Below are 18,545 nucleotides of genomic sequence, written 5' to 3' on the forward strand. Positions count from 1 at the left end.
ATTGTTTTGAATCTAGATAAAGGATTATAGGGGAATTGAATCTACCTCGAATACAACTTAATAGCCTAGCATAGATTCTTGTATCTCGATTCTTACGCTCTTACTTCTAGCAAGAAATTCGAAGTTCTAATCCTTAGTGTTCATGGCATTTCTACCGAAAGTACTAACTAGCATGTGAGGTCGCCCACCCATTCTCATGGCTTAATCACGACCTTCTAGATTGGAATAGACTCTACAATGCTTCTACACTATACCACTAAGTTTTCATCAAGGCTTCATCAACCCCTCTAATGGAGGTTTTAGCCTTGAATCATTCCGCAATCATTCCCATATGAATCTAAACTAAACATATTATCAAGATTCGAAATTTACTAATCTAATTAAACAATGATTAAATTCTAATTAACAACTAAGTAATGGTAACCAACAATAATTAAAACTAGATCTAATAGATTGAAATAACACAATTCGAAATTGATAAAATTATTATTTTATTTATCTAATCAATCAAGAACAATGATTCAAAGACTTAATCTAAAACAAGAATTGAAAATGGAACTAAACTTAATTTTATTAATTAAACTAGATCTAGAATTATCTATATTGTTTTAGGTCTAACTAGCTACCATTAACAAAGAGCTAAACTTTTGTTTTTATATGTCCAGATCCAAAAATCGTGCATGGGCTTGGAGCCATGTTTTGGGCCAGAGAATCAGGCCCAAAACCCAATTCTTTCAGTCCAAAAAGGCCTCTTCAGCTGCAGTTGGCTTCAACAGATTTTTCGTCCATTTCTGCTCCTCTGATTGGGTCAAGGCTTAGACCATTGGAAAGCTCTTTCCGAGCCGGTCGTTTTGACATAAGGTAGGCCCAATTCCAAGGTCTGAGTCCAAAGATACGGCTTTCGGAAGTTCACGACTTGTGTCTTTGTTTGACCCGCGTCTTTTTCAGCTTTTGACCGGGCTTTAGAAAGGCTTTGTCTTCTTGAATCTTGGCCTTTAATCACGGAACTCCTTAGTAACCGACCTTAGCTCCCTTATCTCGCTAAAGTGGCATATTTCTACACATAATGGACTTTGAAACCTGAAATGCATAAAAACACGTGATCAGTGTTAACTCTTAATTATTACTCACATAATTGGTCTAAAAGTATGACTGTTATAGGGTTAAAACTACAGTTTTGGGCTCTTATCAATATTCCAAATACACCCATGCACAAAGGATGGATAAATGCCAGATCACTTGAGTAACAAACTAATATCGACTCGACAAATTAAACAAATAAAGATATCTCTACTCTTACACCCATGTGGATATAAAGATGGCTAGAAATAATGACACCCATAGCAATAAATATCCCAAATTGATTTTTGGGGTGACCTACATGCATTTCAATCATGTTTTGACCTGAGGGTCTGACGGATCCTATCCCACTCGAAGCTTCGAACACGAGGGTCCGGGACAGCTCTGCCTTCCCCCCACTCGCTGTTTAGACACGAGGGTCTGCGGATCCTATCCAACTACCATGGAGATGTTGGGGGCAGCTCAGTTTGCCCCCAAGTTGACTATGGAGATGTTGGAGGCCGTTGAGTTTGTCAGGGCAACTCAGCTTGCCCCCAAGTTGACTATGGAAATGTTAGAGGCCGCTGAGTTTGCCCGGGCCACTCAGCTTGCCCCCAAGTTGCCTCTAGAGATGTTGGAGGCCGCTGAGTTTGCCCGGGCCACTCAGCTTGCCCCCAAGTTGACTATGGAGATGTCGGAGGCCGCTGAGTTTGCCCGGGCCACTCAGCTTCCAAGTTGACCGTGGAGATGTCGGAGGCCGCTGAGTTTGCCCGGGCCACTCAGCTTGCCCCCAAGTTGACCGTGGAGATGTCGAAGGCCGCTGAGTTTGCTCGGGCCACTCAACTTGCCCCCAAGTTAACCGTGGAGATGTCAGAGGCCGCTGAGTTTGCCCGGGCCACTCAGCTTACCCCCAAGTTGGCACTGGAGATGTTGGAGGCCGCTGAGTTTGCCCGGGCCACTCAGCTTTCCCCCAAATTGACCGTGGAGATATTGGAGGCCGCTGAGTTTGCCCGGGCCACTTAGCTTGGCCCCAAGTTGACACGAGAGATGTTGGAGGCCGCTGAGTTTGCCCGGGCCACTCAACTTGCCCCCAAGTTGACCATGGAGATGTTGGAGGCTGCTGAATTTGCCTGGGCCACTCAGCTTGCCCCCAAGTTGACACTGGAGATGTTGGAGGCCGCTGAGTTTGGCCGGGCCACTCAGTTTGCCCCCAAGTTGACAATGGAGATGTTGGAGGCCGCTGAGTTTGCCTGGGACACTCAACTTGCCCCCAAGTTGACAATGGAGATGTTGGAGGCCGCTGAGTTTACCCGGGCCACTCAGCTTGCCCCCAAGTTGACAATGGAGATGTTGGAGGCCGCTACGTTTGCCTGGGCCACTCAGCTTGCCCCCAAGTTGACAATGGAGATGTTGGAGACCGCTGAGTTTGCCTGGGACACTTAACTTGCCCCCAAGTTGACAATGGAGATGTTGGAGGCTGCTACGTTTGCCTGGGCCACTCAGCTTGCCCCCAAGTTGACTGTTGAGATATAATTCAACTCGTACTTGTCTGATCTTGAAAGTTATGTAACTGCACACTAAACGAAAGGCATAAAAGTACTATAGTATATGAAGCTAAGTAATTCTCAAACCATTCTCCCACTTTTTGTCATGAAAGGCAAAAACAAAAATAAGCAAAGTCAGGAACACATCATAAAAATAAATCGAGAGAACGCGTTGTTTCGTGTTGCTTAAGTTAAGAGGCGAACAAGGCCTGAGTGGCTGCAAGCTGATAGGAGACATGAAAGTATGGCTTCGGACTCTCATTCTACAAATCGTGGAATAACAAGAGTGCCTCCCTACCAAGACCATGAATTCCATACCCATCTATCTTAGCATTCCACGAGATGATATCACGCTTTGGCATCCTGTTAAAAACCTCCCTTGCAAAATCTATCCTACCACACTTTGAGTACATATCAATAAGTGCTTTACGAATTGAGGTATCTATTGCAAACCCACAAACAGTCAAATTGCCGTGACTGCATCTTCCATGCTACAGAGCAGTAAAAAGGGCACATGTTGCAGAGCAGTAAAATGGGTAGTGAACATGGCAACAATAATAGCCGTCGACCCCCACTCTGCTATCTCGAACTGATCCACCTCTCTAATCATTTCAAACTCGAAGCACCATTGTTGCATTTCCAGCCAATGTTTCTCTCGTCCAAGAAATTTATCAACCACCCACTCTACACTTTGAAGATCGAGCAATTGTAACCCCAAATAGAAAGGCGAGTAAGAAGTAGAATCCAAGAGGGCAAGCTTAGGAGCAGTATTCGATTCGGTGATGGCGTACAAGAAACTAGTATATTGAAAGAGAGAAGCAACGACAAAGAGTCGTGAAGCTATACTCTGAGAATCGAATCACCGGTGGGTGCCCATGAATCCATTGGGAAAAGACTTGATACTACTGCACCACCTCTCGTGCTAAAGACTCTTCTACTTTTCCAAACCGTACTTGAAGCCCTTGCTGTAAAGTGTGTTTTTCTTTATATCTAGTATGGAGGTGGTACTTCAAGAACTTCTTTGACGAACTAACAGTGGGTACTTCAAGAACTTCTCACACACACCAGCGGATACAAGTTTTGATTTTACTAGTCAAGTTACTTGCGATGTAGGTTGTTCGTGCAATCATTCAAACATCTCTCCACCTCTGATATATAAGTCGAATTCAACTCCCCCTGGTCACTGCATCGAGCTAAAGAACATTCAGCTCCGCACAGTGAGCAACAATAACTCAACATTTCACCTTGATGAAGATACGACTATAAATGGGAAACTCGAAAAGGAAAACAACTTTGAACCAAGCTGGCAGCTTGTTATACACAAATGGAGGCAGTGGAATTAGTGGACTCGTTGTTCTTTTATAGAACACATATTCTGGTCTATTGCTAAACTTCTGATCGGCTTATTTCTCAAGCAATGGAATGCCACTGACAAAGAGTAAGAAAAGAGTAAGAAATACTAGTCCATGGATTACAAGCCATTCTGCACTTTCCAGTACTGAAGTGGAAGCCACAAAAACTCCCCACCATAGGAAAATCTGCATCACTCGCCAAAATAATTTGGATGTCGAGAATATTTCCAGAGCCCAACATTGCACCACCTTCCTCTATTGTCTGTAGAGTTCTCGAATGCCAGCTTTTGCTGATCCACAGTTGCTTGGACAGTAAAACCCACAACCCACATAATCCAACCGACAATATCTACAACTTGAATAGATGGATTGTTGTCGCTGGCATTAACTAATGTTACAGGTAAACTCACAATCCACACCCATACCGCTTGCAAAATCCAGAAAATTGCTAACTTCCCGAAATTAGAGCACATCTTATCAAGACGCTTGTCTTCTCCCCACTGCAAAATCCTGAGTAACAATAACTCAAACAAATTAAATGCACACAACAGCTGTTGGATTTTCTCTTGAAGGGTTCGGATCAGGACAACAGCTGAATAAGCAACTTCAATCACCAACCCACGAATTAAGGGGCCCCAAATCTGGTTTTGATTACAGAATAGAATTCAACATTTGCATCAACTCCAAAACATGCAACCATTCAAAGATGTGAATAGAAATTTCCAGTTATTTCTAGAACCCACATATCACTTCCATCTACATCTACCCTTTTCAAGTCCCTTCTTCTTCTCCAAATTTCAGTACCAAACAACATAATAACGACGAAACAAAGATTAAACCAGAGTGATGGTACTGAGTTATGGTTGTTACGAAATGTCTACACAAAAAATTAAAAAGAGGAGAGTGAGGAAAGTTGGATGAGAATGAAGTGGGGGTTTGAGGTGGAAGACAGGTGATGCAGAGAGCTTCCTCCTCTTTGATGCGGTAGAGAACACAGAAGAGGTCATCTTCACTCCTCACAGACGGCGCCATTTTGTGAACCCAAATCATACCCTTTAACCTCACATCTCCTCTCCTTTCTCTCCTCTCTCACTGTTGCCTCCTTCTTCTTCTTTTTCCTCTTTCCCCTCTTTTTAGGTCAAAGTCCTTGTACCCTATGATCTTGGGCCCAATACCATACAATGCCCACTCTTCTCTCCTTTCCTTTTTTTCTCTAAATATCGTACTCTTGGGCCTCTCCTACCTGTGACTTCCATGGTCATGAATATGGCTGACACATGATCTACTCACTCTAAATATTAAATTGTCGAAGGAGCATTCGTTGTTAATAGGTTGAATGCATGCCAAAGGCAAATTGAAATTGGTAGAAAATTTGTGTCATTTGTCTGAATTGAATATCAAAAGTTTTGTAAGGCATTGTCAGCTCAATAATTGCCAAAAGATTATTTGATTTTTCAGGTAGGATCCAATTTAAAATTTATAATTGTCTAGAAGCTAAGAAAAACAATGTCAATTGCCATTCATGGGTATATGCACATAATAGTTTTACAAAAGTATTTGTTTGGGAGTGATGGAGCCCACGGTTACATTTAGAATCACAATGGAACATCATATTGATTACCATTGACAGACCAATATGCACACTAAACTTTTGCTAATAGAACAAAGACTTAGAAATTTATTTTTCTTTTTATTAACGATACAATTCCAATTCACTTAGCAGGTTTTCTATTTTTTTTATTTCTACAATTGGACAAGTTTATCAAATTCGATTAGCATTTGGTAAGTTTTCATTTCCATTAAATTTTTTCATTTCGAATTACAGCTATTTTAGTTTTAATGAAATTGTGCAAACCTTATTTCAGGTTGCGAAATGATTTTAGATTGCATCGTTCAACTTGGATAACTAATGAACTGATGCATATTATTTTTTGTTTTCTCCTTACATACATTTCATAAAGACCATTATAGGAATCAAGGTTTCCATATATATATTTTGTTTTTGTGGTGTTCTCAACTATCAGTACAATATTGAGAACTGATGATGCAGACTGTGTGCTCCATCTTACTTTTATAAACCAAGGGTCACCGAGGTGTTAAATATACTCGGTTTGCAATTATATTATAAAAATTGACAATTAAGTTTTGCTTTTTTGCTACTTCAAATTCACTAGACATGGATAGTTCAATGAAACCCAAGAAAGGTTGGTGATCCATAATCCACCTATCTCAAGTTCATGCAGGGGTGGACCCAACATTTCAACTCTCTCCAGACTAAATAACGATAACCAAAGTCTTAAACAAAAAATAAATAATAGACACATTCCAAATAAACAAATGAAACACCAGAATTCACAAGTAGCCAAATATATATACTCATTCATCAAAATATATAATCAAGTTCGACTACAAATCTATTTAAAAAGCAAAACTACTTAAACAGTATTTTGCGGTCTTGCGGGCATCAAAATCATCTTCTACCAAATCCAGATCAATATCATTAGCAAAATCTCTTTCAATGTAGATGACCATTAAATCTGCAAGAAACTCATCCTCCATCTTGTTTCGAAGCTGTGTTTTGATAAGTTTCATGGCTGAGAACGCCCTTTCTGTAGTTATTGTAGGTATGGAAAGAGTAAGTACAAGACGAACCAATCTATCAATCAAGTAGTAGGACTTCGACTTTCCAGTTTCAACTAATCTTCTACACAGCTCAAACATTGTGGACATATTATGGAAAACCGAATTACGACAAACATCAATCTCATAGTGCTACAGCTGAGTTCTCAATATAAGTAACTCTTGATCACTGAAATCTCGAAAGTAAAATCTCTCAGCAAGACTGCAAATATCATCAATCCTAAATGATCTGAAAGCATCTTTAGGGGTCAAAGCAAAGCTGAGAGTAAAAAGCTCTATTGTTTCCTCAGTGAATCTACTTTTCAACTCCATTAACTGAAAATCTATGACACTGTTATATATATCAACACGATACTAATGATCAAACGTTATGCAATCATATTGCTGACAAGAACAACCTGTGCCCATCGTATAACGTGCATCCATATTAGGCATATCAATGTTATTCTTCTTGCAAAACAGGTCAACTTCACAAAAAAAAGTGCTCCAACCATCGTCTCTCAGGTTTTGAAGGAGTACTTTTGTGGTAGAAACTAGATGCATAGCATTAATAATGTCTTGAGATTGATCTTGCAAAGTATGTCAGTGATTCTCATAGTCTTATGTAGCAAATGTAACATAAAAACAAACTCAAACGATCTAAGTGCAATAAGAGCACCTTTAGCTTCCTCCCCCCCCGGGTTAGAATTAGTTAATCCATTTTTTGTGTTGTTCTCAAGAACACGGGAAAGTGCACTAAATGAAACTATCAAACTCTTTACAGATAAAAAATGCGAGCTCTAACGAGTAGACCCACTCTCTCTCAGAATGTCGTAAATCGATTCTCCCCTTCCCCGCTCCAGTTCACCATAATCAATCAATTTTTGAATTTCTTCGACTTGAACAACTAGTAACTCAACTTGGCGCTTAGGAGAAGCCTTAAAATAATTGACAATTGTGCCCAACTTCGAAAAAAACAACCAAATATCTGATACATCTTTAGCAGCTACAACCAATGCTAATTGTAAACGATGAGCGAAACAATGCAAGTAATACACACTAAAGCACTCCCTAAGAAATAAAGCTTGCAATCCATTCCAAGCACCCCTCATATTGCTAGCACCATCATACCCTTGACCCCTCATATCATCAACAAAGAGATTGTTTTGAACAAGAATATCACATATTTCATTCTTGAGGGTTTGTGAACAAGTATCATCAACGCAGACAACATCTAAAAACCATTCACGTACAAAACCATCATAGTCGACAAATCTTAATACAAGAGCCATTTGTTCTTTATTTGAAACATCTTGTGATTCATCAACAAGAATACAAAACTTAGCATCTCCAACTTCCTCGTGAATCTTACCCCTCACATGATCACTAATAATATTCAAAAGCTCTTTTTTAATATTCAGAGAAGTATATGTGGTTTTTTCGAAAGCATTATATAAAACACGATCAATATCAAGATCCAATTCAGCTAAGAACTTAATAAATTCAAAAAGTTTCCACGATTACTTGACTTGATTGATTCATCATGTCCTCTAAGTGCACAACCTTGTAATACAAGCCATCGGAGAGTCCGTAAAATAGTTTTCAACATAAACCTATTATTCACTACCTCTTGTTTGTATTGGGCATTTAAAAGATTACCAATGTGCTGAGATGAATTCACTAGATCCTCACAAGCAGCTACAACAAACATATGAGCAAAACAAGGGCCTCCAACATGTTGCAAAAATGCACATTTAACTCCACAATGAACTCTTTTCCAACTTCAAAATCCATTAACAACAAAATTAGAACATCTAGAACTAAAGACAAAGCAAGGAAAACAGAAAACACTATCTTTTTCTTCAGAATATTCTAGCCAAGGAAAATCGTCAAACCAATGACTATTAAAATACCGGTTTTGTTTTCCATCAATGGTGGGCGGATATTCGTCGAGTCTAGAATGAAGTGGCCCCAATGTGACATAAGCTCGTCAGATCTCGTCACGCTGATTAATAGGATATTCACTTATTTGACGGCGTAACCCTGGGTCACGTACCAAAGAACTAGTAACACCGGTTTAACTAGATTCAATCCCTTGAGAGTTGGGACGAACTTGTTCAATGGGTTCAACTCTTTGGAACTTTGAACGGCCTTGATCATCCTTTCCAATAGTACTAGCAACATTGGATGTGTTGGCCGTTTCTTTTGGTTTAAAAAAAGAATCTATCTTTCGCACTCCCTTCGACATTGAACGTCTAAAAAAAATCACTCATTTATCTATAACTATTTGATGAGAAACCTAAATGAGAACTACATGGTTTCACTACACTTGCACAAAAAGATCCTACCCAGTACCCATGGGAGAGGCAAAAATGGTTTTGCAATTCATGAAATATCTTATTCACCCAATTCTAATTCAAACAACCATAACAAGATTATACTATAATCAGACAAACTCATGCAACTGAAATCTATCAAAAACAACAATTAAACAAATGTAACAAATGAACAACAAATCTAATTACCTACCAATGAGCCAATCTCGACAGCAAAATCACCACGAATAGTTCCAGGAGCAGACTCAGAAAGGTTAGTTGCTCGTTGCTCCAATAATCTTTCGACCATTAAGATAATTGTAAGAATAACAACAACATTCAAAATTCCAACCATATATATTGTAATAATAATAATAATAAACGAAACATACCTTCGAAGTTTGAACGAGTCAATGTGTAAAAGCTTGAGCCAGTGTCTAGTGAGCTTTATAATCAATATCTGAGAATCATATATCTGAATAGCATAATAGAATAATCACAATTCAAGAGACTGAAGACAGAGAGAGAGCGGGGGTTCGTACTTCGTAGTCGTAGAGTCGGTACTCGGTAGAGAGAAAGAATGGGGTTCATAGTTCGTACTTCATAGTCGTAGAGTCGTTCGTACTTTGTTTTTTTTTTGTTCTTTGGGCTGGCTAATGGGCTTTTAAGTTTAGAGCAATCAGCATACTATTTATTTTTTTTAATGCAATGGACCTCGGGCAGAAGCCTAGTGCAGCCCTCTCTTGGGTCTGCCCCTGGGCTCATTTTCTTTGTGCTTTTAATCTTGGAAAGTTTTAATTTCTTTGAATTTTGCTTAATTGATCTACTCACTCTAAATATTAAATTGTTGTAAGAGCATTTGCTGTTAATAGGTTGAATGCATGCCAAAGGCTAATTGATATTGGTAGAAAATTTGTCTCATTTGTCTGGATTGAATATCAAAAGTTTTGTAAGGCATTATCAACTCAACTGGGAATCAAAAAATGGTATTTGATAAAGATTTTATGTGGGCAATGCTTACGAAACATTATCGTTACCGTCGCAAAGAGGATATGGCGCAGTTGCCACCAGGGCCCAAAGGATTCCCAGTAGTTGGTAACATTTTTCAATTGGGTTGGGCCGTTGCGCTACTCATGTATCATTTGAGGAATTAGCCCACAAACATGGTCCCATCATGACTATTCTACCCTTTTCTCGGGTTAACCAAAAGATATTAATTAATTTACATGAGTTTCAAACTTGAATTTTGATTACTAAATCCATTTTATCTTTTCTCCCACCTTCGTAAGAATGAAGTGTAGACACCCCCGTTTTCGGTATAATTTTCTGAAAGGTAACTATCTCTTTCATATAGAAATTCATATAGAATCTTTGAAAAAGGCTTTCCTCCATTATATAAGAAAGAAAGGTAGGTATGATGAGAACTGTTGTCGTATCATCACATGATGTAGCCCGCGAAATGTTTAAGAACCATGACATAGTGTTAGCTGGAAGAAAATTTTACGAGGCCATGACAGGAAAACATGGGAATGAAGGATCTCTTATAACATCGCAATATGGACCACATTGGCGTATGTTAAGGCGCTTGTGTACTACTGAATTTTTTGTTAAAAGCCGCCTTGACTCAATGAAGGTGTTCGTAGACGGTGTGTCAATCGCATGGTGCAATAGGAAGAGGAGGCTAGTGAAGGTGGTACAAATGTTGTTGACATCCGCAAGTATATTTTCTTGATGTTATTTAATTTAATGGGAAACTTGATGCTCTCAAAGGACTTATTAGATCCAAAATCTAAGAGAGGAGCTTAATTCTTTCATAATGCTGGTAAGGTCATGGAATTTGATGGGAAGTCAAATGTTGTAGATTTTTTGCCAATGCTAAGGTGGTTAGATCCACAAGGAATACAGAAGAAGACACAATTTCATGTGGATCAAGCATTCGACATTATTGGAGCTTTCATTAAAGAGAGAATGGAACTGGAAGTTAATAAAAAAGGGGAAGAAAAGAAAAAATATTTTCTAAATGTTCTTTTGGAGTTCCGTGGCAACGGTGTGGAGGAGCCTGCTATGTTCAATGTTAGGACTATCAACGCCATCGTCTTGGTAAGGTTCTAACATCAACTTAATTATAGAAGCTAACGAAATCAATTAATATTGGAGCGGATTCTTCTTCAATAATTTTTGGACGTACAAGAGTCACAAATTTTACTTACTTACGTACTAATAATGGTACTATGGAATACATCTAACAAGTGTTTAATTCAATGGGAATATGCATGCTTCGACGTAACTTTCTTTGCTTCGACGCTTGTGATACCCACCTAGACATTACCCACGCCAAAAATTTGTAAGGTCCTAATTGTTGTTATCTACTATCTATATACTAAAGCAGAAACCTCTAATGGAGGATTTTCTCTCTCCTATGTAGCACTCTAATATGAGAATTAGTTTTTTTTTCTCCTATGTGGCACTCTAATTAATATGAAAGATAGTCTTTTCTAATAGCCTACAATCCCACGTACATTGAACCTCTTTGGAGAGTTTGAATGTATTTCTAATTCTTATATTTGGAGAGTTTGGGTGTATTTCCAATTCTTATATATTTGATCAAATAAAAAAAATTGCTCAAAAATAGGTTATTTGTAAAAGGTAATTTCCTATTATGAATCAAACACTTTTAGTGTTCCAATTCTTATATATTTGATCAAATAAAAAAAATTGCTAAAAAAATAGGTGATTTGTATCCCTATTACAAATCATACAATTTTTGTGTCTATGATAAAGCATCGACTTATTTTGAATATATCCTTAACACGACCTCAAAACATAGTTAAAAACAATTATACAAAAAATAACATCACAAAATATATAATAGAAAATGAAAAAAAAAAAAAATGGCAAAGCAATAATGACAATATTTTAAAATATATATATAATACTAAATAAAACTAACGTCAAAAAACAATTAATGGGGAACCGAAAACTGTATGCAAATGCATTGAACTAACCTTAAATAATATTTAACGGGAAATCGGAAACTGGATGCAAATGCAAGCATTAAACTAATCTTAAAAAGTAATTAAAATAAAATTGGAATAAGGATACAACTGCATTAAACTAATCTCAAAGAATAATTAACGGAAAATCAAAACTTGGATGCAAATACATCAAACTAACATTAAAAAATAATTGTCATAAAATCGAAAATTGGATGCAAATACATTGAGCTAACCCTCAAAGAAATTTTTAATAGAGAGTGAGGCTTTCACGTTATAAGAAATTTGGTTGAGTGATCAATATAATATTAATATATAATAGTTCTGCATATTTGTAAATATTTTTCAAAATAATTAATATAACAACACCCGTTCGTAGATAATATTTGAAGATTTCACATAGTGAGTCATGCATAATTTAAATAATAATTAATGGGAAATCGGGAACTAGATAATCTTCAATGATCTCACATAGTAAATCAAGCATAATTTACTTTTTATGCCATGTTTGCAAGGACACTACAGATGGATCAGTAGAAGTTGGTATTACATACCACATTAGATAATTAAAATAAAATCGGAAGCTGGATTCAAATACATAACTGAGCTCAAAGGGTAATTAACGGGAAATCAGAAACTTTATGTAAATGCAATAAACTAAACTCAAAAATTAATTAACTAGAAATCGGAAACTGAGTGCAATTGCATTAAACTAACGTCAGATAATAACTAACTAGGTAATTAGAAATTAGATGCAAATCCTTGAAAAATATTTAACGGAAAATCGGAAACGGTATACAAATACATCAAACAAACCTTAGATAATTATTAATGGGAAACCAGAAACTGGATGCAAATGCATTGATCTAAACTCAAAAAATAATTAACATAAAATCAAAAACCGAATGCAACCGCATTGAACTAACTTTATAGAATAATTGGTGGGAAATCAGAAACTAAATACAAATGCATTGAAATAATCTTAAAGAATAATTAACGGCAAATCAGAAACCGGATATAATTGCATCGAACTAACCTCAAAACATAAATAATAAAAACCTAGATGCAGATGTATTGAACTAACCTTAAAGAGTTATTAACGGAAATAAGAAACTGAATCCAAATACAATGAACTAATCTCAAAAACTAATTAACGAAACATTGAAAAATGAATGAAACTGCACTGAACTAACCTAAATGAATAATTAACAGAAAATTATAAATTTGATGTAACAGCATTGAATTAACCTCAAAAAATAATTAACGGGAAATTGAAAATTTGATACAAATGCATTGAACTAACCTCAAAGAACAATTAACATAAAATCGGAAATTGGATGCAACTGCATTGAACTAACCTCAAAGAACAATTAACATAAAATCGGAAATTGGATGCAACTGCATTGAACTAACCTCAAAGAATAATTAACGGAAAACCAAAAACTGTATGCAACTGCATTAAACTAAAATCAGATATTAACTAACAGAAAATCAAAAATTGAATGCAAATGCATTGAAATAACCTAAAAAAATAGTTAACTGGAAATCGAAAGTTGGATGCAACTGCATCGCATTGACCTCAAAGTATAAATGTCCATTTTTTTAACCTTCTCACATGAGTAATTACGAGTAATTAGGAACCCAAAACGAAAATGAGTTTATAAAAACAAACTCTTACATGCATGCAAACTGTATAGAAATTGTAAACTATCAAACTAAACTATAAAAACAATTAACGAAAAATCAGAAACTGGATGCAGATGTATTGAACAAACCTCAAAGAGTAATTAACGGGAGATTGGAACCTGGATGCAAATGCAATGAACTAATCTCATATACTAATTAACGAAATATCGAAAACTGGATACAATTGTACTGAATTAGCCTTAATGAATAACTAACGGAAAATCATAAAGTGAATGCAATTGCACTGAACTAACCTCAAATAATAATTAACGGGAAATCGGAAACTTGATGCAACTGTATTGAACTAACCTCAAAGAATAATTAATAAGAATTTGGAAACTGGATGCAACGTATTACATTAAACTAACCTCAAAGAATAATTAATGGAAAATCAGAAACTTGGTGCAAATGCATTGAACTAATAACCCTAAAACATATTTGTATTATATGTAGGGGGAATAAATGTCTCGACAAATATAGTTTTACATTTTAAGTAGTGTTTATCATAATTCTTTTATTGTGATCCACATTGGGCATTCTCACAAAATTTTAATCAAACTTCTATTCTTAAACCTAACAATAAAAAGAAGTCAATGAGTTTTATCAAGGTTTGATGCTTCCTTTTTATAGAGAGTAGTGCAAGAAATTTAAATGAGTAATTAATATAATTTTAATATCTCATAGCTATGCATAGTTGCTAATACTTTTTAGAATAATTTAATATAACGGCACCCATTCGTAAGACACGTTCATGTGATAAACTTTTTCAAGTGGGAGTAGTGTATTCTTTGAGGATATGGAACAATCAATCTGTTTTAGTGATTTATACACATTAGTACGTAAGCTGAGTGGTGATGATTTACCGCTAAATCACCATAAATCTAATAAAACTATTATACAAGCTAGATTGAGTTTAAGATAATTCCATTTGAAAATTACGAATTAATATCCTAAACCACAAAATGAAGATGCTATCTCAATTTGATCCCTTAGTTTCCAAGTATTTATGCATCATAATCGCTGCTCATTAACGTATTTCGGTTTATTTTCAATAAAAATATATTCTGATTCGAAAATTTCCCGCTAAATCACCATAAATCTAAGAAAACTATTATACAAGCTAGATCGAGTTTAAGATAATTCTATTTGAAAATTACGGATTAATATCCTAAACCACAAACTGAAGAGGCTATCTCAATTTGATCCATTAGTTTCCAAGTACTTATGCACCATAATCGCTGCTCATTAACGTATTTCGGTTTATTTTTAATAAAAATATATTCTTATTCAAAAATTTGTGTGAGACATTTTGTACGTAAAGCCTTTTCAGCACATAAAATATTTAATAGATCCCGGGCGTATGCCCGGCCGGGTCCAAAATCTAGTATGCAACTAACATTGAGCTCCATCTAATTGTTTTAAATCATGCACATCTATTTCTTGTTACCATGAATCATATGCGCGTGACAATAATCATATATATATATACATGCTCTCATTATTAAACAAAATAACTATGATAAGTCGTTAGAGATGTTGTGATTAATAATATGATGTTGCCTTTAATATGTTCAATTTGATTTAGTGGCACTAAATTTCATAATTTACCAGGAAATGTTCACAGCTGGAACATACACAACCACGAGTACCTTAGAATGGGTGATGGCAGAGCTATTACACAACCCGAAAGATATGAAAAATGTTCAAGACGAGCTAAGAAAAGTCATCGATTCTCACGATCAAGAGCTTGAAGAGAAAGATTTAGAAAATCTTCCATACCTCATAGGAGTCATCAAGGAGACTCTAAGGCTTCATCCACCTCTACCTTTTCTAGTCCCTCACATGGCCATGAACTCTTGCAATATGCTAGGTGTTGGCGAGATTGTATTATAGTTTGAGAAGCTATATATTGGTAGTACTTGGATGCATTGGATCCTGTCCAATGTATTAGAGCACCTGATCACATCCATGTATGAGCAGAGAAATTGCAGTTACTATAACTGAATCCAAAACAGTTAAATAAAATTGAATTGTTGTGTTCTTTCAAATGAATGTAAGGAACAAACACAAGTCATACATTGAAGTGGTGTGTACATCCAAAAGGTATCTATGAAGAGATGTGTCTATTCATTCAACATTGAAACTCTATAAAGAGAACCTCTGTAATAAGGAAATAAGTTATGTTCTTATTATCTTTCTCCCTCTTCCTCCAATATTCAGTTTCGAATGCAAGTTTGATTAGAGTGCTTTGAGAATTTTTTGGAATTGCTAACCACAGTATTCTATGGTTTGTTGTATCTTGGAGGTAATTTGTCTAGACCCGATAGCCAACTCTTGTAGTGGGGGCAAATAGCACCTTAAGGATAGTGTTATCTGCGCACCTTAAACCATCGTTGAATTTCTGATCATTCTCCCTGTTCCCATATCATTCTCTGTTGGCTATTGTCATTACACTAGGACACCACATTCCTAAGGAAACCCAAATACTTGTCAATGTATGGGCAATTGGAAGAGACCCTAAGTCATGGAAAAATCCACTAGACTTCAATCCAGAAAGATTCATGGATATGAACGATGCTGACTACAAGGGTCAAAATTTCGAGTATCTACCATTTGGGTCAGGTCGTCGTATGTGTCCTGCAATCCCACTCGTCTCTCGTATACTTCCATTATCTCTCGGTTCTCTACTGCACTCTTTTGATTGGGTCTTGCAAGATGGGTTGACGCCAGAAGATATGGACATGACCGAACGTAAGCAAAAATGTTCCTTTGAATGTCATACCCTTTACCAAAAAAAAAAAAAATGTCATACCTATACCTCGCAAATTAAAATGTGCCACATATAGTAATGTTTCAACTTATATTACTAGCCACTGTGCACATGGTACCCACGTGGGCTCCACTGAGTTTTTTTTAAAAGATATAAATATTAAATTACTATTTTACCCCTCAAAAAGGGGGGGAAATGGAAATTACCAAATTGCCCCTGGGACGTACACCAAAACACTGTTACTCAACCCCCACATTTTTCTATATACTAGCATCATGCACGTGCTATGCACGTCTTAACAATATAGACATGAAATCACGAAGTTATAATTGGGAAGTAACACATGCAACAGTTGCAAAAATTGTATTAAAAAACCAACACTGATTTTTTTATCATTCAGATTTTAAAAGAAATATTCAATACATATAAGGACAATATGAAAACAACTATTTCCCCAAACATAAAATAGCAGCTAATAATTCTATGTCTGCATGCTCCTTGATCCTCTAAAAATAAGAAAGGCTTGCAATTGCATCCACAATATTTGTCAACTTGTTGACCACAATAACTGCAGCAATTTCTATCCCGTACGTAACGACCTTGAGAGCACCGAATTCCATAAGTATATCGTCGCATATTTGCTTAGGAAGCAGTGGGACAGACGAACCTCTTGATATTTCTGCAAGTAAATTGTCCCATCTACCTCTAACTCCACCGCGGTGTCTCTCTAACAACTCCTTCAATGGTATACTCATCTCCTCTTCAATTGTGCAAGGCTTGTTACCATGACTTGAGATACAAAACAGCTTGATTGGTCCTAGAATTGTTACCATGGCAAACCACTCAAGCCCTTGCCTTAAAATTGTAGGATAAACAGTGATTTAAAAACCTAACAAAAGTTTGTGACAAATTTGATCTAGAAAGTGACAAAGGGGAAACTCTCAAATAGTTCTCTTAAATAAAGCGAAAATTCCAATTGTATTACTCAAAGAAAGATATTGTAGAAAATAAAAATAAAATTAAAAATCTAGCCAGGAACGTCCTCAAACTGAAGAGAGTGAACTTAGTACAAGAATGTGAAATAAACTTTAATAGTTAATACCTAATTACATATATTCGTGTTTGATATTTTATCGTCTGAGCAAAACCAAATGACATAATCCAATCTTAGTTCAACAAATTATGGGCTATGGGAGGAAACAAATAAAACATAAATTCAACAAAAATTTTCAATAAATAGAAGTCCACAGGTTGTCTATGACTCCAAATGATTCATCACAATTAGTTCACACTAAAAAAAATAATACCCCCACCAAAAAACCATTCTGAAGCAACAAATATAAGTATAAAACTAAAGACCATGAAGAGAACCACTTCAAAGGCACTGAAGTAGTAACACCTAAATCTCGGATGAAATAACAATTGTAACTATTTGGCAGGAACACAGTTCAAATGTCTACATATTGGAAAAAAAATATAACGATGAAAACCACTTACATGTCATAGAAATGAAACTCCAAACAATAGCCGATTTACGCCTTGAAGCCACTATATCAACTTGTTCAATTCGTTATCTACAAAAAGGACGAATGAATAAACATTTCAGTTAGCTAAAATATCAAAAACGACAGAGAAAAAGGGGATAGTCGGATAGATGAAGACCAAAGCAGCCGGCTACTATTGGGATCAATGGACTTGTGATGCTAGCAACTGGTCAACATTTCACAATAATGATATTGGCCAACGCGGGTGTCTGAGCATGCCACTGCTTAGGTTACTGAAAATGGGTCATTTGTTCAAGATGTGGTGCAATGTGAGTAGCTTATAGGAAGCCTTCGGTCCATGTTGTATATGACCTATTTTTTTAGAGTTAACCTTCATAATAAGCATCTGAAAAACTATACATACTTGAGAAAATATAAATTCTCATAGCATCTTTTAACTGAAACATGAAGAATAAGAAAATTAAAAATTCAACCTAGACCATGTTCAGTAGGAGTGTGAAACAACGGTAATGGATTCTCAGTCACCTCAGTTATTTAATCCCAAACCCATATCAAAGCATTATTTTCGTGAAGAGAACCTCCAATGTGTTGGCTTCTGATTGAACATGTCATGGTAGGCTACTATTATAGAGTGTAACTTTCCCTCACAACGAAAGTTCTGCTAAAGTAATTTCGGCACCATTGAGTGTTCCTCTGGAACCC

At 36.3% G+C, this 18,545-nt stretch overlaps 3 pseudogenes; 1 reads left to right on the top strand and 2 right to left on the bottom strand.

The window, feature by feature from the left end:
- Positions 1-3,835: 3,835 nt before the first annotated feature.
- Positions 3,836-4,605, bottom strand: LOC147508535 (uncharacterized; annotated as a pseudogene).
- Positions 4,606-9,872: 5,267 nt separating this feature from the next.
- LOC147508536 (iridoid oxidase-like) lies at positions 9,873-16,767 on the top strand (annotated as a pseudogene).
- Positions 16,768-16,844: 77 nt separating this feature from the next.
- On the bottom strand, positions 16,845-17,171 carry LOC147508537 (NADH dehydrogenase [ubiquinone] flavoprotein 1, mitochondrial pseudogene; annotated as a pseudogene).
- Positions 17,172-18,545: the final 1,374 nt, after the last annotated feature.

Source organism: Coptis chinensis, chromosome 3 (genome assembly GCF_015680905.1).
Source record: "Coptis chinensis isolate HL-2020 chromosome 3, ASM1568090v1, whole genome shotgun sequence".
NCBI classification, from domain to species: Eukaryota; Viridiplantae; Streptophyta; class Magnoliopsida; order Ranunculales; family Ranunculaceae; genus Coptis; species Coptis chinensis.